The 27114-nt window shown below is 36.8% G+C and overlaps 1 pseudogene; it reads left to right on the top strand.

Annotated features, from left to right (window-relative positions):
- The first annotated feature begins 257 nt into the window (after positions 1-257).
- On the top strand, positions 258-17984 carry LOC144256667 (radial spoke head protein 4 homolog A-like; annotated as a pseudogene).
- The last annotated feature ends 9130 nt before the right edge of the window (positions 17985-27114 follow it).

Below are 27114 nucleotides of genomic sequence, written 5' to 3'. Positions count from 1 at the left end.
GCAGGGACTCCATCAAATCACAAACCTAGGATTATCATGTTTCTTGGGCTCCTCCCTAGAATCCTGGCAACTGACTTGTATTGTTTTTCTTAAGGAACCCTGCCCGGGGTTGCTATGGAGACAGGACGCTGCAACTTACCAAGCAGCTATGACCCAGAGATCACATAAGAGACCTCAGCAAACACCAGCCTTGCATTGCCTTCTTCCAAATCTTCACACCCATTTCATCCAAACCTTTTTTTCTCTTGTCTCCTTCCATGGAAGACTCGACTTCCCTGAAACAAGAAAAAGAAAACCACGAATTGAAGGAAGTAGAGGGGCCATGGGAAGAAAAGACAGCAGCTTCTCCCCAAGTCCCTGACCCTCAGTCATCGGAGCCTTTGGAGGCAGAGCAGGCACCAGAAACTGGACCTCAGCCCAGCAAAAGCCCTCCTTAGAGCCCCCGGTCCAGAGCCAGCATGGTTCTGGGAGACCTCACAGAACCAGGGGCATCACCTCCCCATTCCCCTCCTCAGCAGCCTTCTTCCACTCCTCCCTTGACTCTGGGGGAGCAGGATCTTGGAACCCCACTGCAGTCAGACAGGACCACTAGTATAATTCCTAATGCTGGGACACTTCTTTCTGATCCTTTGGAACAACCATCTGACAAGAGAGAATCAACTTTTCATGGCACAAGACACTTGGAGGAAAACACCTTTCCACAGTCTCAGCAGTCCAAATCTGAAATGTATGGGCCAAAGGACCCAAGCTATGATACCTCTAAACAAAAAGAGCTGAGATTTGACATTTTTCAGGAAGAAGATTCAAACAGTAATTGTGATCTTCTGCAGCTGGAGCCTGGGGCCTCAGAAGTGGCCCCCAGCATGCTTGAGATCGCCATTCAGAATGCTAAGGCTTACCTACTGAGGAACAGTAGCAAGTCGGGCCTCAATCTGTAAGTTTCCAAGAGGAAAAAAAAAGTTTGTCAAAGCAAAAGGAGGTGTGAGTATCTCTGAGTGAGAGTGTGTTTCTGTGAGTGAATGGAAATATACTTGAGAAGATTTTATACTAAAAGGGAGTTAGTGACATAGTTTTGTATCACAGGACTCAGAACAGTCATCTGTCAGGATTCTTCAAATTTCTTTGAAGAACCTAGGCACACAGAAATAAAATGTAGGATTGTTGGTCATGGGCTTTGTCAGAAACAAACAAACAAACAAAAAAGCAATATAGTGAAGTCTAAGCATCTTTCCAGGATTATTGTAATAAATGTCTGCAGAGATACAGAGAGAACATGTCTGCAATCTAAGCATTCCAGTGCTTTCATGACTTGGCCTTTAGTTCCTTCCCAGCACAGTTTTCCTGGGACTGTCCTGATTTGAACACTGAAAGTTCTTCATCCTAAGAAACTGCTCAATCCTGGGTCAACTAGGAAAATTGGTCATCATAGGAGGCCTTTAGGGCACATGCTATTTATCCACTTTTCTCTTAAAATGTGATGGTCAAATAAGTTCTGGGAATCCCACTGTAGTTTGAATTTCAGAATTCATGACACCAAAGCTCTGTAGAGGATCTTGCCTCCAGGGTTACAGAATAATAGCTGAATTTTATGGTTAGAAAGGAGTTTAGAAAAACATAAAATGAACTTATCTGTTTTTAAGTGGAGAAAATGACTGTGAGAGAACAGAATTTTCTCGTTTTTGTCTCTCTATTACTGTGCTCCAGTCACACAGCCTGGTGAGTTTCATGTTGTTCTCTCTGCACACAAGTTTCCTCCCCTTAGTCTTCTGGCAGACTCTGACCCTTCAGAATTCAGCTTCCATACAACTTTGTTATAATAATCTATTATTTTCCTTCATTGGACTTAATGCCCATTATAATTTCATACACATTTATAGGCTTATATTTTTTAAATATTTTTTTAAGTTGTAGATGGACATAGTGACTTTATTTTATTTGTTTTTTTTTTAAATGTGGTGCTGAGAATTGAACCCAGTGCCTCTCACGTGTTAGGCAAGCGCTCCACCACTGAGCCACAACCCCAGCCTCATGGGCTTACATCTTAATGTCTTCCTCTTCTACTGGAATGGAAACCCCAAGAGTGAAGGGATCATGCGAGTCTTGTACACCACAGTGTACTTAGTGCCTAGCACAATGCTGTCAACTGATGATTGAATGAGGATGTGTGAAAGAATGGCAGCTCAGGACTACAGTCCACACCCTTTGAATCATTTTCAGTTCTCATCATAATCTGTTGAGATGCTTCCTGTTTTGCCTGTAAATTCTGAGTGCTTACTGAACATACAATGTGACAAATATTTGCAGCTGTTACTAAGCTTTAGAAAATGTAAAATATGATTTTAAGGTCTAATGAAAAAAGTATTTGCTGTGAGAAATCTTCCACAAAACTTGAGATTGAACAATTTAAAATATTATTTATAATCTATCATTTTAGATACAACTTACTTATAGAGAATGTAATTTTGGAATTTAGTAGAAGATTATACTTGAATACCTCGGATAAATTTGTCATAATGTGCAGGTTAAATAACAAGCATGAGTTGATAAATGTTTTGCAATCACAAAAGAGCTTCATAAAAATACTTGAGTTTACTAAACATTTAAAATTGAATACAAAAAGTAAGAAAATTATCTTAATGAATTATTTTCTAGCTAATATTACTTAATATTTAAATTTATTTTATTTTCAAATGCTGTTTCTGAGTTAATAAATGAATACTTTCCAAAGTATTCACCATTATCCACGTTAGAGCCTGCAGTTAAAAACTGCTTAGTGCTGGATGCAGTGGCACACGCCTGTTATCCCAGCTACTCAGGAGGCTGAGACAGGAGGATCGTGAGTTGAAACCTAGTCTCAGCAAAAGTGAGGTGCTAAGCAACTTAGTGAGCCTTGTCTCTAAATAAAATACAAAATAGGGCACTAGAGATGTGGGTCAGTGGTTGAGTTGTCCCTGAGTTCATTCCCTGATACAAAAAAAAAAGAAAAAATACTTAGTAAAGATGCCTTTAATCCCTACCTTTCATATGCAGATCCAATTTTGCAATCATAAAAACTGTTTTTTAGCAATGAAAATCCGTTATTAAATACAGAATCTAATAATTTTTTTGCTATTGAACAAAAAGCCTAGAGGAAAAATTATTTCCTCTTTTTCAATCATTCTATCAAAACAAATTATTAATACTGCTTAATTGAAAAAATGCTGACACATGCCTGTAATCTCAGCAACTCAGGAAGCTGAGGCAGGAGGATCACAAGTTTGAAGGCAGCTTCAGCAATTTAGCAATACCCTAAACAATTTAGTGAGACTCTGTCTCAAAAAAAATAAATAAAAATAAAAAGACTGGGGATGTAGCTCAGTGGTAAATACTCCCCTAGTTCAATTCTCAGTTCAAAAATATATATTTATTATGTATTTATATTTAATAAAAGCTGGGCATGGTGGTGCTCACTGTAATCCCAGTGACTTGGGAGGCTGAGGCAGGAGGACTACAAGTTCAAAGCCAGCCTCAGCAACTTAGGAAGACCCTGTTTCAAAATAAAACATGAAAAAGGCTCAGTGATTAGTGCCCCTGGGTTCAGGCATATGGCTCAGTGGTTAAGCACATTTGGGTTCAATCCCTGGTACAAAAAAAAAAAAAAAAAGAAAAAAAAAGATCTAATAAAAGTACATCAGATATGTACTTAAAAATTCTTTGTTGTAATACCTGACTGGGGAAATATGAATAAAACACTTATGGACATTATATTAAAACTTAAAACATTATATTGAAAAATAAAATGAAAATTTTGACTTGGATTCTGATTTCCCTAGCCCCTACTGGAGCAAATCAAACACTCTAGTTAAAAACCTGCTATTGCCCGGTAAAAACCATCTTTTTAGTCTAGAGAGTTCTCCATGAGTTTCAAGACTAAATGGAAATTAGGCAAGCTTGATGAAGTTTTAAAGAAACTCCTAGTCAAAACAATCTTGTTCACTTACAAGAACAGCAACATTTGGGCACAGAATAACATATTCTCCAAACATAATATTTGTGAATGGCCTTTCACATTGGTTGTGCATAGAATCTACATGTTTTCTTGTGACATTCTTAAGGTCTAAGATAAATGCATTAACAAAGAAAGCTCAAAAATAATATATCAATTAATAGGAACTATACACTTATCGATTTATTGTGTTTCTTTCTAGCAAGGGAGGAAATAAATAAAAAATAAAACTCCAATCTTGGCCATGGAAAAACCTAATGCAGTTTCTAGGTAGGAAATATATAATGTACAATATTTCATAGCAGCATGTCAGTGTTCTCAGAAAGGGCTCAGTATTGTTTGGGGAAATGTCTTAAAGTGGTGTGTCCTTGAGCATGAAGGGGATTTTATATTATTTTTTAAGAGGAATGATGTACTGGGGACAAACAAAGGCTCTCAGCTGGGACTTAACCAAGTATGAAAGTGATTTTTGTTAGATTTATCTCACTAGACAGAGGGTCAAGTAATTAGAAACAAAATTTGAGAGATACATCCAGCAGAGAGGCAATTTATGCACCTTTCCTCATTGAACAGGAAAATTTCTTTCCAATATGAAAGCAGTTTTGATCAGTTTTTGTCTTCCTAAAAATAAATCCACACTGCAAATCTGCTATTGGAAAATCATACCCTAACAGTTATGAATAAAATGCAAAGAATTCCTGAGAGGGTAGGGATAGCTTCATTAATTTGGTTGTGAAATAAAAAGCAGGGGTTTTGATACAACAAGATATTAGATATGTCACTTTTGAATTAAGGGGTAATACTTGATGACAGTTGTCTTTTAGTTGTGTCTGAATGGAGATTGCAATATGAAATGCATTTCTTGTAGGTCTGAAAACACTGAAGTAGATAATTGGCTTTAAAATCAAGGTAGAATCAATAGGATTTAAAAATTGGATTTGGTGAGGGCAGAGGAAGGGGGCATGGAAAATAATTTAAGGTAAATCAGTGAAAAATATTTTTCACTTCAAAGTATGTAACCAAGAGATTTCAGTTTCAGAAATGAAATGTAAAAAATGTACCTGATATAGAATATGTATCTTGTTACAATGTTTTTCTTTAATAACTTAAACATCCAAATTGTATCAGAAGCATTTTCTAAGAAAGTTGTAGGATAGGTTCTTTCATGGTATAAATTATCTTCACTGAAAAATCTTTGAAGACTTCAAGTTGTTGAAATTCCCTAAAATAATGCTACTAAGACTGTATCAAATGCTTGTTTAAATGCTCTTGATGTGTGTGTGTCTGTGTGTGTGTGTGTGAATGTGTGTAATTTGGAATCTTCTCTCTTTGGGCAGATACGATCATCTTTCTAATGTGCTGATCAAGATATTAGATGAGCATCCCGAAAATGCTGTTGACATCATTGAAAATATTAGCCAAGATGTGAAAATGGCTCATTTTAGTAAAAAATTAGATACACTCCAAAATGAAAATGAGCTTCTTCCAATGTATGAAATAGCTGAGATGCAGGAGACTCTTTTTCCTCCAGGGAAATTTAGAAGGAGCTGATCAGGATTTAGAAGATGAAATAGTGAGTCACTATTATAATTTAAAAAAAAAACTTGTTCTAATTAGTTATACATGACAGTAAAATGCACTTTGATACATCATTCACATATGGAGTATAATTTCTCATTCTTCTGGTTGTACATGATGTAGAATCCCTCTGGTTATACACACACACACACACACACACACACACACACACAGGGTTACAATGTCTGATTCATTCTATTATCCTTTCTACTATTATAACTTTTGATGCTTATTTGGATTGAGTACAGTATGGTTTCAAGTTTTTTTTTTTACTAATTATCTATTTTATAGTATTCACACATTATTTTTTCTTAAATCTCTTCAAGCTTTCTCCAGTCAACCACATTTCTCACCATGTTCTTCCTGAGTCATTTTTTACAGTTTCATATCATGTTTTAGTGCTTTTCAATCTTCACATTTTGCTAAATGTTTGTGGGATACGTTTCTGGAAAGCAGAGTATAAAATGGTTTCCTCCTATCTTTTGTTCTCCAAGTTGCTGTTTCTTATTAAATATTTGTTGAATAATAATCAATTTCAGATAGAGTTATGCACCAGGTAATGACATTTCAGAAAATAACAGGCTACATATATCACAGTGGTCCTTTAAAATTATAAGGAAATGGATAATCTCATTATAGGGGGTTGGGGAGAAACACAAATAAGCCTGAGACCGTGAGGTAGGATTAGTTTTAAAACCTGGAAGAGTTGAATCATCAGGTGCAGATGAAAAGCTCCATCTCAGAGTGGAAAGACTCCCAAGACTCCCGGAGGAAAGTCTCTGAAGCAATGAAATCTGAGCAACTCTGTCCCACATGAATGTTACTGTGCTCATGGTTTTATTCCTGTTTGGGACCACACCATGATTCCTGTTCTTAGTTCTCAACTTTGATTTGTTCATTCACTGATTCACTTACAAAACTCTGTGACTGTCTATTGCCTTCCAGGTCCAGAGATATACATGTGAAAAAGACTTCTGATTTTGAGTTGCTTAAAGTTTTTTTTTTTAAATCTTATAGTACCTTTTATTAAGGCAGTACAGTATTGTGGTTGATCTCATAGGTTTTTACTGCCAAACGAATATGACAACAAGTTTGGATCCACAATTTATTAATTTCATAAGCTTTGGTGAGTTTTGGTGGTATCATTTTTTTATAGTTGGTTATTCAAAACATTACATAGTTCTTGATATATCATATTTCACACTTTGATTCAAGTGGGTTATGAACTCCCATTTTTACCCTGTATACAGATTGCAGAATCACATCAGTTACACTTCCATTGATTTACCTATTGCCATACTAGTGTATGTTGTATTCTGCTGCCTTTCCTATCCTCTAGTATCCCCCCTCCCCTCCCCTCCCCTCTTCTCTCTCTACCCCCTCTACTATAATTCATTTCTCCCCCTTGTATTATTTTTCCCTTTCCCCTCACTTCCTCTTGTATGTAATTTTGTATAACCCTGAGGGTCTCCTTCCATTTCCATGCAATTTCCCTTCTCTCTCCCTTTCCCTCCCACCTCTCATCCCTGTTTAATGTTAATCTTCTTCTCATGCTCTTCGTCCCTACTCTGTTCTTAGTTACTCTCCTTATATCAAAGAAGATATTTGGCATTTGTTTTAAGGGATTGGCTAGCTTCACTTAGCATAATCTGCTCTAATGCCATCCATTTCCCTGCAAATTCTATGATTTTTGTCATTTTTTAATGCAGAGTAATACTCCATTGTGTATAAATGCCACATTTTTTTTTATCCATTGGTCTATTGAAGGGCATCTAGGTTGGTTCCACAGTCTTGCTATTGTGAGTTGTGCTGCTATGAACATCGATATAGCAGTGTCCCTGTAGCATGCTCTTTTTAGGTCTTTAGGGAATAGAACAAGACGGGGAATAGCTGAGTCAAATGGTGGTTCCATTCCCAGCTTTCCAAGAAATCTCCATACTGCTTTCCAAATTGGCTGCACCAATTTGCAGTCCCACCAACAATGTACAGGTATACCCTTTTCCCCACATCCTCACCAGCACTTGTTGTTGTTTGACTTCATAATGGTTGCCAATCTTACTGGAGTGACATGGTATCTTAGGGTGGTTTTGATTTGCATTTCTCTGACTGCTAGAGATGGTGAGCATTTTTTCATGTACTTGTTGATTGATTGTATGTCCTCCTCTGAGAAGTGTCTGTTCAGGTCCTTGGCCCATTTGTTGATTGGGTTATTTGTTATCTTATTGTCTAATTTTTTGAGTTCTTTGTATACTCTGGATATTAGGGCTCTATCTGAAGTGTGAGGAGTAAAAATTTGTTCCCAGGATGTAGGCTCCCTATTTACCTCTCTTATTGTTTCTTTTGCTGAGAAAAAACTTTTTAGTTTAAGTAAGTCCCATTTGTTGACTCTTGTGCTATGGGTGTCCTATTAAGGAATTTGGAGCCCAACCCCACAATATGTAGATCGGAGCCAACTTTTTCTTCTATCAGACGCAGAGTCTCTGATTTGATATCAAGCTCCTTGATCCATTTTGAGTTAACTTTTGTGCATGGCGAGAGAAAGGGATTCAGTTTCATTTTGTTGCATATGGATTTCCAGTTTTCCCAACACCATTTGTTGAAAATGCTATCCTTCCTCCATTGCATGCTTTTAGCCCCTTTACCAAATATAAGATAGTTGTAGTTTTGTGGATTAGTCTCTGTGTCCTTTATTCTATACCATTGGTCCACCCGCCTGTTTTGGTACCAGTACCATGCTGTTTTTGTCACTATTGCTCTGTAATATAGTTTGAAATCTGGTATTGCTATACCGCCTGATTCACACTTCCTGCTTAGCATTGTTTTTGCTATTCTGGGTCTTTTATTTTTCCATATGAATTTCGTGATTGCTTTTTCTATTTCTACAAGAAATGCCGTTGGGATTTTGATTGGCATTGCATTAAACCTATAGAGAACTTTTGGTAATATCGCCATTTTGATGATGTTAGTTCTGCCTATCCATGAACAGGGTATATTTTTCCATCTTCTAAGATCTTCTTCTATTTCTCTCTTTAGGGTTCTGTAGTTTTTGTTGTATAAGTCTTTCACCTCTTATGTTAGGTTGATTCCCAAGTATTTTATTTTATTTTTTTTTTTGAGGATATTGTGAATGGAGTGGTTGTCCTCATTTCCATTTCAGAGGATTTGTCACTGATATACAGGAATGCCTTTGATTTATGCATGTTGATTTTATATCCTGCCACTTTGCTGAATTCATTTATTAGCTCTAATAATTTCTTTGTAGACCCCTTTTGGTTCTGCTAGTTATAGAATCATGTTACCTGCAAATAGTGATAATTTAAGTTCTTCTTTTCCTATTTTTATGCCTTTAATTTCTTTCCTCTGTCTAATTGCTCTGGCCAGTATTTCGAGAACTATGTTGAACAGAAGTGGTGAGAGAGGGCATCCCTTTCTTGTTCCAGATTTTAGAGGGAATGCCTTCAATTTTTTCCCATTCAGAATGATGCTAGCCTGAGGCTTAGCATTGATTGCTTTTACAATGTTGAGGTATGTTCCTGTTATCGCTAGTTTTTCTAGAGTTTTGAACATAAAGGGATGCTGTACTTTGTTGAATGCTTTTTCTGCATCTATTGAGATAATCATATGGTTCTTATTTTTAAGTCTATTGATGTGGTGAATAACATTTATTGATTTCTGTATATTGAACCAGCCTTGCATCCCAGGGATGAATCCTACTTGATCATGGTGCACAATTTTTTTGATATGTTTTTGTATCCGATTCGCAGAATTTTATTGAGGATTTTTGCATCTAGGTTCATTAGAGATATTGGTCTGTAGTTTTCTTTCTTTGAAGTGCCTTTGTCTGGTTTAGGAATCAGGGTGATGTTGGCCTCGTAGAATGAATTTGGAAGTTCTCCCTCTTTTTCTATTTCCTGAAATAGCTTGAAAAGTATTGGTATTAGTTCCTCTTTGAAGGTTTTGTAAAACTCTGCTGTATACTCATCTGATCCTGGGCTTTTCTTAGTTGGTAGTCTTTTGATGGTTTCTTCTATTTCCTAAATTGATATTGGTCTGTTTACGTTGTCTATATCCCCTGACTCAATCTGGCAGATCATATGACTTAAGAAATTTATGGATGCCTTCACTATCTTCTATTTTATTTGAGTATAAGGATTCAAAATAATTTCTGATTATCTTCTGTATTTCTGAAGTGTCTGTTGTGATGTTGCCATTTTCATCCCGTATGCTAGTAATTTGAGTTCTCTCTCTTCTTCTCTTCATTAGCGTGGCTAAGGGTCTGTCGATTTTATTTATTTTTTCAAAGAACCAACTTTTAGTTTTGTCAATTTTTTCAATTGTTTCTTTTGTTTGGATTTCATTAATTTCAGCTCTGATTTTAATTATTTTTTGCCTTCTATTTGTTTTGCTGTTGTTTTGTTCTTATTTTTCTAGGATTTTGAGATGAAGTATGAGATCATTTATTTGTTGTTTTTTTCTTTTTTTAAGGAATGAACTCCAAGCAATGAATTTTCCTCTTAGAACTGCTTTCAATGTGTCCCATAGATTCCTATATGTTGTGTCTGTGTTTTCATTTATCTCTAAGAATTTTTTAATTTCCTCCTTGATGTCTTCTATAACCCATTGATCATTCAGTAACCTATTGTTCATTCTCCAAGTGATGCATGATTTTTCCTTCCTTCTTTTATCATTGATTTTTAGTTTCATTCCATTATGATCAGATAAGATGCATGGTATTATCTCTACTCCTTTATATTGTCTAAGAGTTGCCCTGTTTCATAATATATGATCTATTTTTGAGAAGGATCCATGTGCTGCTGAGAAAAAAGTGTAACTGCTTGATGTTGGGTGGTATATTCTATATATGTCAATTAAGTCTAGGTTATTAATTGTGTTATTGAGTTCTATAGTTTCCTTATTCAACTTTTGTTTGGAAGATCTTTCCAGTGGTGAGAGAGGTGTGTTGAAGTCTCCCATGATTATTGTATGGTGGTCTATTAGACTGTTGAACTTGAGAAGAGTTTGTTTGATGAACATAGCTGCACCATTGTTTGGGGCATATATATTTATGATTGTTATGTCTTGTAGGTGTATGGTTCCCTTGAGCAGTATGTAGTGTCCCTCTTTATCCATTTTGATTAACTTTGGCTTGAAATCTATTTTATTTAATATGAGTATGGACACTCCTGCTTGTTTCTGAAGGCCATATGAGTGATATAATTTTTCCCAACCTTTCACCTTCAGTCTATGTATGTCTTTTCCTATCAAATGCGTCTCCTGTAGGCAGCATATTGTTAGGTCTTGTTTTGTGATCCATTCTACTAGCCTGTGTCTCTTAATTGGTGAGTTTAAGCCATTAACATTTAGAGTTATTATTGAGATATGGGTTGTTCTTCCAGCCATATTGGTTTATTTATGTTACTAAACATGGTTTGTTTTCCTCTTTGATTATTTTCCCCCCTTTACTGTCCTAACTCCCACTGCTGGTTTTCATTGTTATTTTCCATTTCCTCTTCCTGTAATGTTTTGCCGAGGATGTTTTGAAGAGATTGTTTTCTAGCTGCAAATTCTTTTAACTTTTGTTTATCGTGGAAGGTTTTTATTTCATCTTCCATCCTGAAGCTTAATTTCATTTCGCTGGATACACGATTCTTGGTTGGAACCAATTTTCTTTCAGTGTTTGAAATATGTTATTCCAGGATCTTCTAGCTTTCAGAGTCTGTGTTGAAAGATCAGCTGTTATCCTGATTGGTTTACCCCGAAATGTAATCTGCTTCCTTTCTCTTGTAGCTTTTAAAATTCTCTCCTTATTCTGTATGTTGGGCATCTTCATTATAATGTGTCTAGGTGTGGATCTCTTATGATTTTGCACATTTGGCGTCCTGTAGGCATCTAGGATTTGGGATTCTGTCTCATTCTTCAAGTCTGGGAAGTTTTCTCCTATTATTTCATTGACTAAATTGCTCATTCCTTTGGTTTGGTCCTCTATACCTTCCTGTATCCCAATGACTCTTAAGTTTGGTCTCTTTATGTTATCCCATATTTCCTGGATGTTCTGCTCATGGTTTCTTAACAGTCTTGCTGAGCTGTCTATGTTCTTTTCAAGTTGAAATACTTTGTCTTCATTGTCTGATGTTCTATCTTCTAAGTGTTCTACTCTGCTGGTAGTATTCTCAATTGAATTTTTAAGTTGGTTTATTGCTTCCTGCATTTCTAGGATTTCTGTTTATTTTTTATAACCTCTATCTCCCTGTATAGTTGATCTTTTGCTTCTTGGATTTGTTTATGTAATTCATTGTCGATGTGATCTTTCATTGTCTGATTTTGCTGTCTAATGTCTTCCATGAGACTCCAGATCATCTGAAGCATGTATATCCTGAATTCTTTATCTGACATTCCATATGCTGCACCTATTACCTCTTCTAAAGTTGAGTTTACCTGCATTGCTTGTGGTCCTTTCTTTCCTTGTCTTTTCATACTGCTCGCATTTCTTTCTGCTTGGTGAAACTGTTGTGTTTTTGAAATTTTCCCCCTATATATTTATATTGCTCTTGTATAGTTGAAAAGTCTCCCTTGCAGAGGCTGGCGGTGGCTGTGCTCCTCCTCCAATTAGGGTGATCTGTCTACCACGCTGATTGGCCGCTGGGTCTGTTCTGCCGGTCGGTCACAGGTCTTCCTACCTTGCATGCGCGGGCGGTGGCTCTGTGCTGCCCCTCCTCCAATTGGTGTGACATGTCTACCATGCCCACTGACCCCTGGGCCTGTTCTGCTGGTTGGTCGGAGGTCTGCCTACCTTGCAGGAGCGGGCGGTGGCTCTGCTTTGCCTTTACTCCAATTGGGGTGACGTGACTACCATGCTGGCGGGTCCCTGGGCCTTTTCCAGGTGCAGGCGGCAGCTCTGCTCTGCCCCTCTGGCTTGATGACAAAGTGAGAGAGACTTGGGTGTATGTGACTCACTTTCTTTACCAGGAGACCAACTGTTTCTGTCGCCGCTGGTATCGATGAAGTTCTTGAGTTGCTTAAAGTTTAGTGAAGGAGACAACAAAAACTGGATGAATGCAGTAGATAGTTTAATATGAACAACAAGTGCTCTCCATTTCTCTATCTTATGAGTCAACATTTTGTCTTACAAGTTATATTGATCTCAGAAAATGCTCTAACTTTCCTAAATTTTCATAAATGTTTTAATATACTATACCTGATATTCTGCTTGTTCATTTTTCTGTATTTCTATAATAAAATTATTTATTTATGTTATCTTTATTATTTAAGTCCAAAAGTATGTGTCATAAGTAGGGGCAAGCATCTGACTATATTATATCTTTAAGTATAGGCAATGTCTGAGCACTTATGATATTTTCTTTTTATTTATCCTGATTGTTACCCTAAATAGGTTAATGTATTGATTTTTATTTAACACACACATATGTAAAACCATGTATTTAACAAGTATTTTTATGGCAATATAAGCATATATGTATATATATATATATATATATATATATATATATATATATATATTCTTTCTAAACACATGGGCACATAAGTTATATATATATAACTTTATTTTAGGGTAGTAAGAGTTGCTTAAATATGTTTTATAAAACAAGGGTGTTGAATTTTTACCATTGATAGTAGTTATTAATTTTTCCTGCCTAAAAGCACACACAAAACAGGGCCACTGTAATATATTAGTGAGTACAAGACACAATGAATGTAAGAGGTTACACTTACAAGTAAGGAAAAAAAGAATTTAAATTCAGAATTATCATAGTTTGAGTTAAGTATTTGAAGAAATGTTGAAGAAGTGGTGGAGACATAAAGTAGCACTAATATCAAAATGTATAAGGAGGAAAGAGAAGTGAACATTCCCTTATGGATAAAATTTTAACCCCAGCATTTGTTTCCCAGGCAGAAAGCTCTCTTCCAAATGTAATGGAGTCAGCTTTTTATTTTGAACAAGCCAGAGTTGGTCTGGGCACTGATGAGACTTACCGCATCTTTCTCGCCCTCAAAAAACTTACTGAAACCCACCCAATCCAAAGATGCCATTTCTGGGGCAAGATTCCAGGTATAGAAATAAATTATATTGTAGCTGAAGTGGAATTTCGTGAGGGGGAAGATGAAGAGGAGGTGGAGGAGGAAGACATAGCTGAAGAAAGGGACAATGAAACAATTGAAGCTGATGAAGAGGAGGAAGATGAATTACCAAAGGCCTTTTACAAGCCCCCACCAACTATACCCAAAGAAGAAAATAGAACAGGTGCCAACAAATATGTCTATTTTGTTTGCAATGAACCAGGAAGACCTTGGGTGAAGTTACCATCAGTTATGCCTGCACAAATTGTGATAATCAAGAAATTTTTCACTGGGAGATTAGATGCTCCCATCCTAAGCTACCCGCCTTTCCCAGGAAATGAGAGCAATTACTTTCGAGCACAAATTGCCAGAACTTCAGCAGGAACTCATGTCAGCCCTCTAGGATTCTTCCAGTTTGGTGAAGAGGAAGGAGAGGAGGAGGAAGAAGTGGAAGGTGGGAGAGATAGCTTTGAGGAAAACCCTGATTTTGAAGGCATTCAAGTGATGGATCTAGTGGAATCTCTCTCCAATTGGGTTCATCATGTACAGCATATTCTTCCACAGGTAGGGGTATTTGCCAGGTGATGTACAAATTCAATATAGCTATGTGCATTCATTTTAAAAACAGTTCTTGTACTCTATCTCCAAAAAACTTGAATCTTTATCCCAAGAACACTATAGGATTATAACAAAAATGGGGAGGGGAAGCAAACAGTGATATAGGACACTATTATATAGAACCTATTGTGCCAGGTGCTACTAAGAGAAATATATCTGCCAAGTATGGTGGAACACACCTGTGATCCCAGCAACCCAGAAGCTTGGGAAGCTGAGGCAGGAAGATCATGAGTTCAAAGCCAGCCTAAGCAACAGCAAGGGGCTAAGCAACTTAGTGAGACCCTGTCTCTAAATAAAATACAAAATAGGGCTGGGGTTGTGGCTCAGTGGTTGAGTGACCCTGTATTCAATCCCCAATACCTGCTCCAAAAGCATTTTATATATAATAAAATATAATTAAGGGGCTATGTATAACCTCATATACATACATAATTTAATCTTCATAAAAACTCTATGAAAGATTGAATATTACTATCTTCATTTTATAAATGAGGAAATTGAAGCAGAGGGTTTAGGAAACATGACAAAGTAATATAGCTAATAATTACAGTCAGATAGATGTGAAGTTGTGAAAAATAAACCCAGAGTCCCCCTTCTTAATTACTCTGCTATACTTCCTTATTTGTGGGTACAAAAATCTTCATTATACTTTTAACTAGATAAGAGATACACTTAGAGAGCTCTAGATAAATTGAGAAATTATAACTGCCTACCTACCTTATTACCTCACTTAAAATTTTGTTGTTTAATAATCATAACATATTAGCTTTACTTCATTTATATAAATCACATATGACAAACCAACAAAAATCATTATTACCTTTTCACTGATAGTTTTAAAGCATACATACACCTTCAAGTTCTGCAACTTCAAGAAGTGGACAAATTACTGGAATAGATAATAGATTTTATTCTTGAAATGCCCTAAATGGAAATAGCCTTTGATAAATAACTATAGAATGAATGAATGGATAATCGACTGATGTCCCACACAATGAAAACTCATTCTGATAATTGCTTTAATAGGAACAAATATCCTGAAATGTTAAGGTCCTCATGAGACTATTAAATAATGCAAAACTCATTTCTAGGGTCGGTGTAATTGGTTCAATCCTGTACAAAAAGATGAGGAAGAAGAAGAGGAAGAAGATGAGGAAAAAGAAGAAAAAGGCGAAGATCCTGACTCACAGAACCGGAAGTGGCAGAGATTGACACCAATCTCTGAAGATTTAGGTAACTTATATGACTGTCAACCCAGAATCACATAAACTGCATAATATGAGCATTCTGTGGCAAATATGTAAGAGTTCAAACCTCTAAAAGTGAACTGGAGCCCAAGGTTTCCTCCGCTTCCCCTTCATATGTTCCAGAATGGCAGGAGAGAAGAATGCTGTTGTCCATGCCAATGTGCTCTGAGAGAAGCTGAAAGAGTGATGCAAGGAGGAAACACAGTGAGCCGTAGTTCTTGCTAGAAATGATCACAGGGTCTTGTGCTTCATTTTTGTCTTGCTTTCTGCAAACTTGAACACTGGTGTTGCTGTCTTTACAATCACTCTTGTCCCACGTTCTTGTTTTTCTCATCTGCTTTGCTTGTGCTTGCAACTCTTACTCTCTTCCACAGTAACAATTTGACCTTTCATTTGGTTATGAATAGTACTCCCTCTACCACAGAAACCCCTCTCCATTCATAAAGCCTATGTTTCAAAAGTGAATATGTGTGTGCATATATGTACATATATTTGAAATTTTATTATTCCAAAACATTCATAAATTCTCTCCTGATTTTATGATAAGCTGCTGTCTTAATTTTTCCTTCTCTATCAAGTGTGCCTGTATCTGTGTATAAGATTTATAAAAATGACTTTGGTTATATAGTATCTTCTTGTCTGTTTAAGAGTTAGATTTTCAAATCTCTCTTTGGGTTGCAGAGATTCAGAATATGCCTGCTTGTACAACAGAGCTGTCCTCAAATCTCATCCCATAGTATGCTATTGCAGTCCTCCGATCCACCCTCTGGCCTGGAGCATATGCCTTTTCCAATGGCAAGTAAGTATCTGACCACTTTACAAACTCATTGTTGTGACTGTTTAATTCTGGAAATTATGTTCTCACTAGCATATTAAGCTACTATTGCTTTAACTCATCTTTGATGTATCAGGTACGTGTGGCCTAAGATTTCTTCAAATAGCATCTCTATTAAATAGTAAAAGATATTAGAACAATTCAGGCTTTTGCCCTTTTATCTTAGTTATCTAATTAATTGAATTAAAATATGGTTTTTCATCTATGATCACTGAGGTAATTTATTTATACACGCACTTAGATTAATGGAGATAATTGTAAGCAGTTTTTAAATTAGTTTAAGACTCAGATCATTTTTGTTGAACATCTCAGTAAAAGATAATTTTAAATATGTTTTATGTAGGCTGTCACTCGAGGAAATTAAGATATAGAGGATACTAAAAATCCTTTAATCCCTCACCAACACGTACACCTCCATTTGTCTCACACTTCCACTTCTTTCCTAATAACCTAGTGTTTAAAGCTCAACAGAGCAGGAGAGCACTGAGCTGCCAGGTGTCAGAGTAGCCCTTGTGGCAGTAAGCCAACATCAGAGCTGACTAAGCCTTTCATCATTACTGTGCTAGCATGAGGAAGAGTCAGTTTTGTCTTCTCCCTGTTTCATTTTCTCCCATGTGATGGCCACCAGTGGAGAGTCAGATAGGAAGGTGCCATAGATGTGGGGTTTTGGCATCATCTCATTGACAAGGGAGTCTCTGAAGAAAAGGCTTCTGCAATATGGATCAAAGACGGGGTGGGGGAACTAGGAGGGGATGGAAAAGGAGGCCTCAGGACTCAGCTCGAATCCTAGAAACAAGCTACCTGGGCTAGGAATGTGAACATGTGAAGAGCAAGACCAGCCAGAGGGGTCAGAGTCCTAGGCCACAACTCCCTTAGACAAGGCAAAACATTGGTTGAGCCCCTGTCTGCTGTGGGAAGGGCAGTTGTCCAGTGAGGGCAACCAGGTGAAGCTTTTGCAATTGCCTATGGTGAAGCCTAAAATGTGACACATGAGTTTTTAATGACAAGGCTGACTCCTTGCAGAAGCCATGAACTTGCTGGGTTAGAAATGTTTTGACCTTCTTTAACTTTATGCAAGGTATTAAGTGTTTTTAAATAATTTAAATAAAAGTGTTTTAAATAATTAAATCAGGTATTGAGTGTTTTTCTGAATAAATTAAATAATTTACTTGAGGTCTGGGTATAGTGTACATTTTGACAGGATCTGGCCCCATGGTTTCCTTAACCAGCTTAAGCCGTTGGTCCAAAACAATTTCTGTGGTAGAATTACTGAGGGATATTTTACTTCTAGCATTTAAAATGTATTGTTTTTAAAAATTATGGGACCACGATACAAATATAGCACTTCATTGCTATAGAAGGGTTGTTTGCTTACTGAACAGAATATACAGACTTATTTATATATTTGTTTACTTACAGAAAGTTTGAGAATTTCTACATAGGGTGGGGTCATAAGTATAGTGTGGACAATTACACACCCCCAGTTCCACCACCAGTCTATCAAGAATACCCTAGAGGACCGGAAATTACAGAAATGGATAACCCTGGTGTGGAAGAGGAGCAGGCTTTCAGGGCTGCACAAGAAGCAACTGTATTTGCAGCTTAAGAAAATGAAGAAACTGAGGAAGATGAAGATGAAGATTAGTAAAAATAAAATTAGCTGATACCTATGTTACATGAATATAGACAAACCCCTTATGTGGGACTGATTATATACATGTGTGCACATATATACAAACATATATATAAATTGGCCATTATCCCATGTGCATATTATTCTTTAGAAAAAGCAAACTTGACATTTCATGTGTAGAACTATTAATGGGTCTATAAAAAGATACTCAATGGATCTTCCAGAGCTAAATAAGGAGATCACATTATTCTTCTGACAACCCTGGCTAATAGAATATATGCTTATGTATTCTTATTCTTAAAAGGTCTGATTTAATTTCTAATATGATAAACATTGAAAATCTAATCCATCAGGATCCTTGGAAACTTCTATACTTTTGAGGGTCAAGGAGTAAGGAGAACAAAAGCACTAGTAATCAGTAAATTTGAGCATGTATTTCTAACCTTTGTAAAAACTGACTCAGGGCATGTATTCTTAAACATTTGTAATTGCTTGTGGTCCAGCCTGTGATATTGAGTGCAAATACCATTTATGTTCATTTTCTTTTTGTAGGGGGAATGTTCACAATTTCAAGACCTGCTCAAAGACTGTTGGAACATTTTGAGTTCTTTGTAAATTCTGGAAATTAATGATCCAATCCCCAAAATCCAAAGGTCAAATTTCTGATATGTGAATGCTAACACACAACAAAGGGGGTGGAAAATAAAAGTTCAGTGGATTAGATAAAGGGGAATGAAGGGAAGGAGTGGTAGGAATAGGAAAGACAGTGAAATAAATTTGACATAACTTTGCTATGTACATATATGAATATACCACAATGAATCTCAATAATGGGTTTATCCACAAGACTGGGATCCTAATTAGAATAAGATATGCTCCATGTTCATATAAATATGTCAAAATACTGTATAATACTATATACAATGTGTAACTGAAAAGAACAAACAAAAAAGACTTTTGGAGTGCTCATGCAATTGCCCCTCTCCAACTCCAGTTTTTTGCTACTGGTGATTGAACTCAGAGACACTTCACCACTGAGCTACATTACCAAACCCAGCCTTTTTTTCTTTTCTTTTTTTTTAAATTTTGAAATGGAGTATAAGTTTCCAAAGCCAACCTCAAACTTGTGATCCTCCTGTATCAGTCTCCCAAGTCTCTGGGAATGTAGGTATATGCTACCAAGCTCAGCAAGCCCCTTTTGAACTTCTCAATTTCCTCAATTGTAGTCCTTGTTCATCCTATAGAAATTGATTTAAATTTGGAAAAAATTATTTGGATATATGGTAAACTGGCAGATCCAGACATTCTAAAATTACTTTCTCTACCCCTACATTTCTAAAACATTTTGAATCAATTAAAAAGGGAGGATTTTTTTTAAGTCCAGCTGTATAAGTCACCCTGAATTATAAATAAGAACTAGATGCTACTCCTGAAATCATGGATTTCACTGAAGTGGAAATATGAAAAGGTAAATATAAAGTTAGAATAGACTGCAATTTAGCAAGTAGTATAATGTGACCATTACATCTCTCAAATTGTGGTAAAAGACCAATTAAAAATTTAATTTCATTATTAATGCTGATGTTTGTAAAATTAAAAAAAATCACAGCAATACTTAATTTCTAAATTTAACTTGTCATAGACTGGAAGATTGTGGATCACTCATCTACACTGAGTTACACTGCTTCGAGTATGATAAAGTGCACTTACAATAGACTTAAGCAGGTTAAGAAGTACCTTTAAGAGCCACCAGGTAAATCAGTGTGGGGGAAGGGTTCTAGGCAGGAAGAGCTGGATTTTGGCAAAAAGAATTGAGTCTGATTGAACTTGCCTTGAGAGGGGTGAGAGAGGAACCTAGAGAGGTAAGCTGAGGCCAGAGGGTAGAAAGGATGGATTTTTACCTAGGAATAATGGGGAGGATTAAACTAGAAAGTCATATAACTCATTTGTATTTTGGAACACTTTAGCTTCAGTTTGGAAAACAAATAATGAAAAAATGAATCCAGGGAAATTAAGAGGTTATCAGATTACCTTGGTTAGAGAAAATGGTGACATGGACCAGAACAATTGCAAGAGGATGTAAAATATAAAACTGGTTACTAGTCTGCAGTACAGAACATTAGAAAGTGTGGCTCCAGAATTCTCTAATTGTCAATACTATTTCATTGTTAGAGCACAAATTTCAGTCTTTGCTGGAATACCTAAAATTCATAAATCTCTATTCAGTAGATTTCTGTTCATTGTATGGTACACATTTGCATTGTTGTTGTTGCTGTTTTATTTCCATTTCTTCATCCACCTTCATTTCGTTCTGAGGACCTCTGTCCTGTTAGATAGTCTCCTGTCAATCAAATCAGTCCTGTCTAGAATCTGAATTCTGAGCAGACAATGTACTGTGGCTCCTCATCAGATTGTTCCTGCTATTAATTTCACGATGTTAGCCTTCAATGGACTGATTCCAGCCCAGGTCTCTAGTTAACCACGGATTCCGAGAGCTTGTGATAATCTCTTGATAATTCCCTTCTGTTGATGTTGGCCAGTGCAGCATTCTTGCTTGGAATCATACAAGACATTCAACCAGAATTTGGAAGTCCCTTTGCTATAGGACACATTAAACACAGGACTTGGAGACAACCTGTGTTTCTATTTTGGATCACAATAATTTTCTTGGGCAAACTACTAACCTCTCCGAGTTTCAGCTTTCTTGTGGGTATAATAATAGTACTGTCTCAAAGAACTATTCTGAAGAATAATTAATAGATTCAAATACTAAGAGCACCTAACAGAAGTAAAGACCTAATACATATTAGTTTATAACAACAATATAAAGTTGATTTCTGAAACATACATAAGAAAAACAAAACTCATAATGCAAACAAGACATTTTATTGAAATAATTACTAAATAAGGAAGTACTACAGGTATAATTTAATAAAGGCATTTTAGAAATTAAATTATATGTTGAGTACTTAGAGAATTCAGATTCTTAAATTTTATTAAGGAGTTGAATATCTGAATTAGGAAAACAAAGTATAATTCCACAATCATTAAAATACTAAATTCTTCAAGGAATCTTCTCTGCTGTGAAGACTTAAGACATGAGGATCATGAGTTCAGAGCCAGCCTCAGCAAAAGAGAGGTGCTAAGTTATTCAGTAAGACCCTGTTTCTAAATAAAATACAAAATAGGACTGGGATGTGGCTCAGTGATCCAGTGACCCTGAGTTCAATCCCTGGTTACCACCCCATCATAAATTGTATGAATCTCAATAATAAATTAAAACAAAAGCAGAAAGCAAACAATGTAAAGACAAATATTAAAATTCTGTAAGGTACATAATAAGGGAGACACAGAGACAAGATGCAGAAGGAGGAAAGATGGCAGAATGGCCAAGCTGCCAGCTTTATTTATATCCATAGGTTACTTTAAGTCATTGGCATCATTAGTATGTACTGTTCATTGTATTACTAGGCAGGTTACAGGCTTAGCAACATTATGCAGCTTATCCCTCAGCTACATACTAAATTGCAATGTACAATGTTAGGAACTTTGTGTAGGTCTCAAGAAAGTCCATTGTATAAAGTTACTGTTATGTGGAGAGGTTTAGGCTCAGTGAAACATTGTGTTTGTCCAGGATCTGGGTGCCTGAGATCGGTCTAGGCTGATAAGACTCTAGGGGCATTGCCACAGCAACTAGACATAGTACATATATTAATTAGTTTACTGGTTCCTAGGAAAAACTTCAGGGCTTTCTAAGGGTGGGAAACAGAGTGCCAGTTACCCTCTCTGAGTTTTCTCACAAAAGAAATGCTTCCCTGTGTATTTCCACAGTTAGATTACCTACAATATTCAGACCAGCCAAGCATTTCTATTAGATCTTCCTTAGAAATCTTTCCTTGAAGCTTACATGATTGAGCCAATCCCATAGTTCTAACAATAGTAGATTTAGAACCAGTATAGATTTCACTTATTTTTTAAAAATTCTGTGAATACCAAGAAACTGAATTTGCTAAAAAGCTGCAAATTTGGCTTTGTTTTAAATTGTATGTCAAGAAATAACATTAAGTTCTTTACAAACAATCCAAGTTACCTGATCAATAGGAGGAATTCAGAGTTTAGTCTTTTCCAGAATAAGAACAGAAAATGATAAATGTTAGACTCACCTGGGTAATGCCTTCATGATTGGCTTCTTGGCTACCGAATGAAAGATAAAATTAAGGCCCTACTAAGCTGCTAGAGGTTTCCGCTCTTTAAGTTGACATCTAAGAAACATGAAATATTGAGTCCTGGGAAGGGAAGAGTTGGGATGATGCATCAAAAGAAAGTTTTCAATACAGGCAGATGGAGAGCTATTTGGATATTGACATCCTGCATTTCCTAGGAAAAACCTTGGAGAATTCAGCCTTCAGATTGTGGTGAGGGAGAATTTATACTGCATCACATGGATAAATGGAGAAGCCCATAGTAGGAGATATAAGTTGAGGAGAAAGCCAAAAGTGAAGTGTGATCCCTACCACATCCTTCCTATCAGCCCATAACACCACCACACACACCCTGAAATATCACCAAGTATTCCAGAAATGCTGGGTGATGAGAAAGAGCATCAGGCAGTGTCTACAAACATTTTGGATGAAATTTTTCTATTTTCTTGTTTATTATATTTAATCACTCAACTTTCAGTCTCAGAGGAGAAATAAATTTAAAACCTGTGGTATCACAGAAGCAAAGGAGAAAGCTGCATGTGAGGAGCATTCAGGTGGGTGCTCACTGGCTCCTCAGTATAGTTTGCATGTCTTTGATGCATGTAGGAGAAGCTGATTATATAAGTAGCAAGCCTGTCTGTGTCTCCTTCTTATACCTTCATGAAAGTCCCAAAGAAAAGAAGTGGGGTTGTTCATAAGATAATTAGGGAGAAAAGAGGTAAACACAGATAGTAATCTCTCATACAAAAGCAGGTGAGAATTGACAGTGGCTCAGAATCTATTCTGTTAGACTCACTGTTGAGATCAGCTGATGAAGGAAAACCAGCTCTCACAAAAATTTTAGGCTGACAGGAACTGCTCTGTCATTGAGGAATAAATAGTCCCTATGGAGTTTGTTTTGGCCAGTGAGTAGTGTTCTAGAACCTGAGTAACTCAGCTCTTATAAATTGAGTAAGATTTTGTTGACCCTGGAGAAATCATATCAGGTTATCCCTGGTTCTTTAAAGGGATCAAAAGCTTTGGAGATACTTAAAAACCTTTAGGAGAAGAGAGGGCACATTTACTGAATTACAGCAATTATGAAACAAAGACAAGGATGCATTTGAAATCTACAAGGACAGCTTCCTTGTACCTGAATGATGGTAAGGATCTTTCCAGCCCATCTCAGGGCTGGTGATCATTCTTCATGTCCTTTCTTACATAATCTCAGGAAGTTTGTTTCTTTTGTTGCTTAACTGGTGGTAGCTACAGAAGGCTCTAGGGATTATATAAACTTGCAAGTGAGTTATATAAAATTGCAAGTGGGTTATATGAACTCACTAAGAACATAAATTTGTTTTCCAGTACACAGAGAGTTACCCTTTCTAATCGATGTCCTGTTGTTTGTTTTAATGGTGGATATTAACTTTTGGTTTTCCACCATAACTGTTATTCATCTCACGTCTGTTCTAACATCTCTCATGGAATTTTGAGTCATTCCTCAGTCTTCTGTTGCTCATACAAGCTGCTCTTAGATAATGATTCTCAGGTTCCTGCTAAATACAGAATTTGATCCCAGGGGAGATCTTGAATCTTTTCAATGTACAAATCCTCTTGGTTAGAAAGTAAGGTGTAATCTGAGGCTAATTTCAGTTTATAAATATTAAACCTGTCTCTTATTCCTCATGAGATTTGTCAACTAAGTCTGTGTTTCTGAAATAGTCCATTTTGTGAAGATCAACACACTGTGAAGTGTAGAAATAGGAGTAGACTATTATTATGACAAGCTCAATAAGAATTTCTTTCATTATACAAATTTTAATGAACCGAATGTATAAGGGGGTCTTTTCAGGTTCTTGGACTCTTTTGCCTTCCTCTCTTCCCTCTTTTTCTCCCTGACTCCCCATAGTTACCAGCTGTGAGACATCTAGACCAGTCAGTAATAACAGCTAAGTGAATAAGACAGCTGCTTCCATGAGCAGAAACAGAGGTTTTTTTTTTTTACTTAGTTACACATGACAGTATAATGACCTTGACATATCATACATTTAAATCAGATGGGATATAATTTCTCATTTTTCTGAGTGTACAGGTTGCATAATCACATTGATCATGCAGTCACATATATACACACAGTAATAATAATGCCTGTTTCATTCTACTATCCTTCCTATCTCCCCAACCCCTCTCCTCTCCTTTCTCTACTTCTCTCTACTTAATCTAGGGTAACACTATTCTTTTTTTCCCCTCACATACATGTATTTTGTATAACAATGAGGGTCTCCTTCCACCATCCATGCAATTCCCTTTCTCCCTCCCTTTCCCTCCCCCTCCCTCCTCTATTCCCTATGTAGAGGTAATCTTCTTCCTATGCTCTTCCTCTCTTCCACATTTTGGGTCACCCCCTTATATCAGACATTTGGGATTTGTTTTTTGGGGGATTGGCTAACTTCACTTGTCATAATCTGCTCTAATGCCATCCATTTCCCTGCAAATGCCATGATTTTATTATTTTTAGTGCGGAGTAATATTCCATTGTGTATATATGTCACATTATTTTTATCCATTCATTCACTGAAGGGCATCTAGGTTAGCTCCACAGTCTAGCTATTGTGAATTGTGCTGCTATAAACATCGATATGGCTGTGTCTCTGTAGTATGCTGTTTTTAGGTCCTTTGAGTATAGTCCGAGAAGTGGAATAGCTGGGTTAAATGGTGGTTCCATTCCTAGCTTTCCAAGGAATCTCATATTGCTTTTCAAATTGGCTGCACCAATTTGCAGTCCCATCAGCAGTGTATGAGTGTACCTTTTTCCCGGCATCCTCGACAGCACTTTTTGTTGTTTGTCTTCATCATGGCTACCATTATTACTGTAATGAGATTATATCTTAGAGGAGTTTTAATTCGTATTTCTCAGATTGCTTGAGATTATTGCCGCAACCCGGCTGGGCACAGAATCACAAGCCACTCAAGCAGGAACAAAACTTTATTTTTGAAAATGCCGCCAATGCCCCGTATGCGTCCGGCCAGCAAGCCGGTCCACCCACGCGGTCAAGTCTCCCAGAACTGGGGCCCCGGACCTCCCCCGGAAAACCCTCCTACTATCCTTCCCCAACCAATGGGAACTCTCCAGGAGTCCCATTCCATAGCAGGCCATGGTGAACAGCAGGAGTCCAATTTCCATATGAATGTAAATCTTAACATAATCATATCATCTCAATGGCTAGCTGGCGTCACCTTAACCAAAGGTGCCATGCATCATAATACTTTGCTGTGGCTCATAGCATCTGCCCCCTTCTGTTTAATTAAGCAACAGGCAATGTGGCTAGGGACCATGCCTGTTAGGTATGTCCAATTCAACATATGGTTCTTACCCGTCATCGGAAAACTGACCTCTAGACGTCAGCCTCTTGTCTTACGTTGATACCACTGCAACTGAATCATACCCGTCACTGACTACCGGTCCAGTATATAGCCATACCTGTGGATAGGCCTATGCACCAGTGGGGGGGTGAGGTTCTTTGCCTCACCTCTGTTGGCCCCCAAATTTGGCCTTGGTGCCGGTGGAGGGGTGAGGTTCTTTGCCTCACCTCAGTTGGCCCCCAAAATTAGACCATCACTAGTAGAAGGGAGGAGGATACAGAAATGCCACTACATCAAGTCAATTGATGGCTCCTTAGGAAAAATAGTAACACTGGTGACACATCAGCTAAGATACTCCAGCACTACCATAATTCGCTGTATCAACAAATAGAGCACAATGCATACAAGTGATACACAGTCCAGGCAAGTTCTGTAAGCAGTTTAAAGTGGAGGAATCTATCAATATGTCCATTTCCTCCCAAAATAAATCGACTCAGTGATTGAGCATTACTTGTTGAGTTATTATTCATTGATGCATCAGTTTATACAGTTTGTTGTGATAACTATTGAAGAAGTTGTAGTTTGGTTTCATCTTCGTCTTCACCGGCACTGGGATGAAAATAGGGATTTTGAAGATGATGTTAAGAAAAAAAAATGTAACATTTCAACAGGTATTAAGAAAACAATTTTTAGAACAATTTACATTATCCTGAAGAGAATTATTAAATATAATGAAAAGGAAAGGTGAAAGTAAACAAACAGATCTGTTAACCTGCTTATTTGTACACATATTAAAACAATCTTCAACCGCTGTTTACCCAAATTAAATTAAACCATTAATATCACGTGAAAAATAAAAAAAAAAATTTTGGATCCATATATTTATGAGCGCTCCTCAAATATGATATATGGACATACGCACATACAGACATACAAAACAAAACAGAAATGTGCACATGTAACATACAACACATAAGACAATAGTGAAGGCCTTGTAGATTTACCTAGGTGAAATCTCCATTGCAATGTTTAAGAACTCCATAGTCAAAAAATAAAACTGATCAGAAAAACATTAACTTAGGTCTGTATGAGCTCAAAAATAAAATGGAACTTTATGACGTGGGAAAAAGCAATAATAAAATACATATTGAAAAAAGCATCCTGGTTAATCACTGTCACAGATGTAAGAATAGTCAAGTTGGAGTTCTGGATATCAGCTGTTATGGATTTGAGTCAAATCACCTTCCTTTTGTTGGAAGGAAATTGTTTTGGTTAACCTCTCTGGAATCCAAATCGGCTGCTGTTCCTCCTGTGGAAAAACACAGACAGAGCCCCGACTCCAGACTATCACTGGGTCCTGTTAGAATATCCTTCCAAAGTACCTTAGGCTTATGTACATTTTTTGGATACAAATGTCTTTCCGCAGCAGTAAGCCCTGATGAATCCAAATTTTAAAAGTTTAGAGTAAAAAGGGTTATTTTAAGTTTATCTTTGGGGGATATATACCCCTTTCCAATTCCCTCCTTTTGTTTTAATAAGTACATTTTAATAGTTTGATGAGTTCTTTCAAATATGCCTTGTCCCTGTGGATTGTATGG

The sequence above is a fragment of the Urocitellus parryii genome, chromosome 8 (assembly GCF_045843805.1).
Source record: "Urocitellus parryii isolate mUroPar1 chromosome 8, mUroPar1.hap1, whole genome shotgun sequence".
In the NCBI taxonomy this organism is placed as follows: Eukaryota; Metazoa; Chordata; class Mammalia; order Rodentia; family Sciuridae; genus Urocitellus; species Urocitellus parryii.
This window is presented reverse-complemented; position numbering and strand designations above follow the sequence as displayed.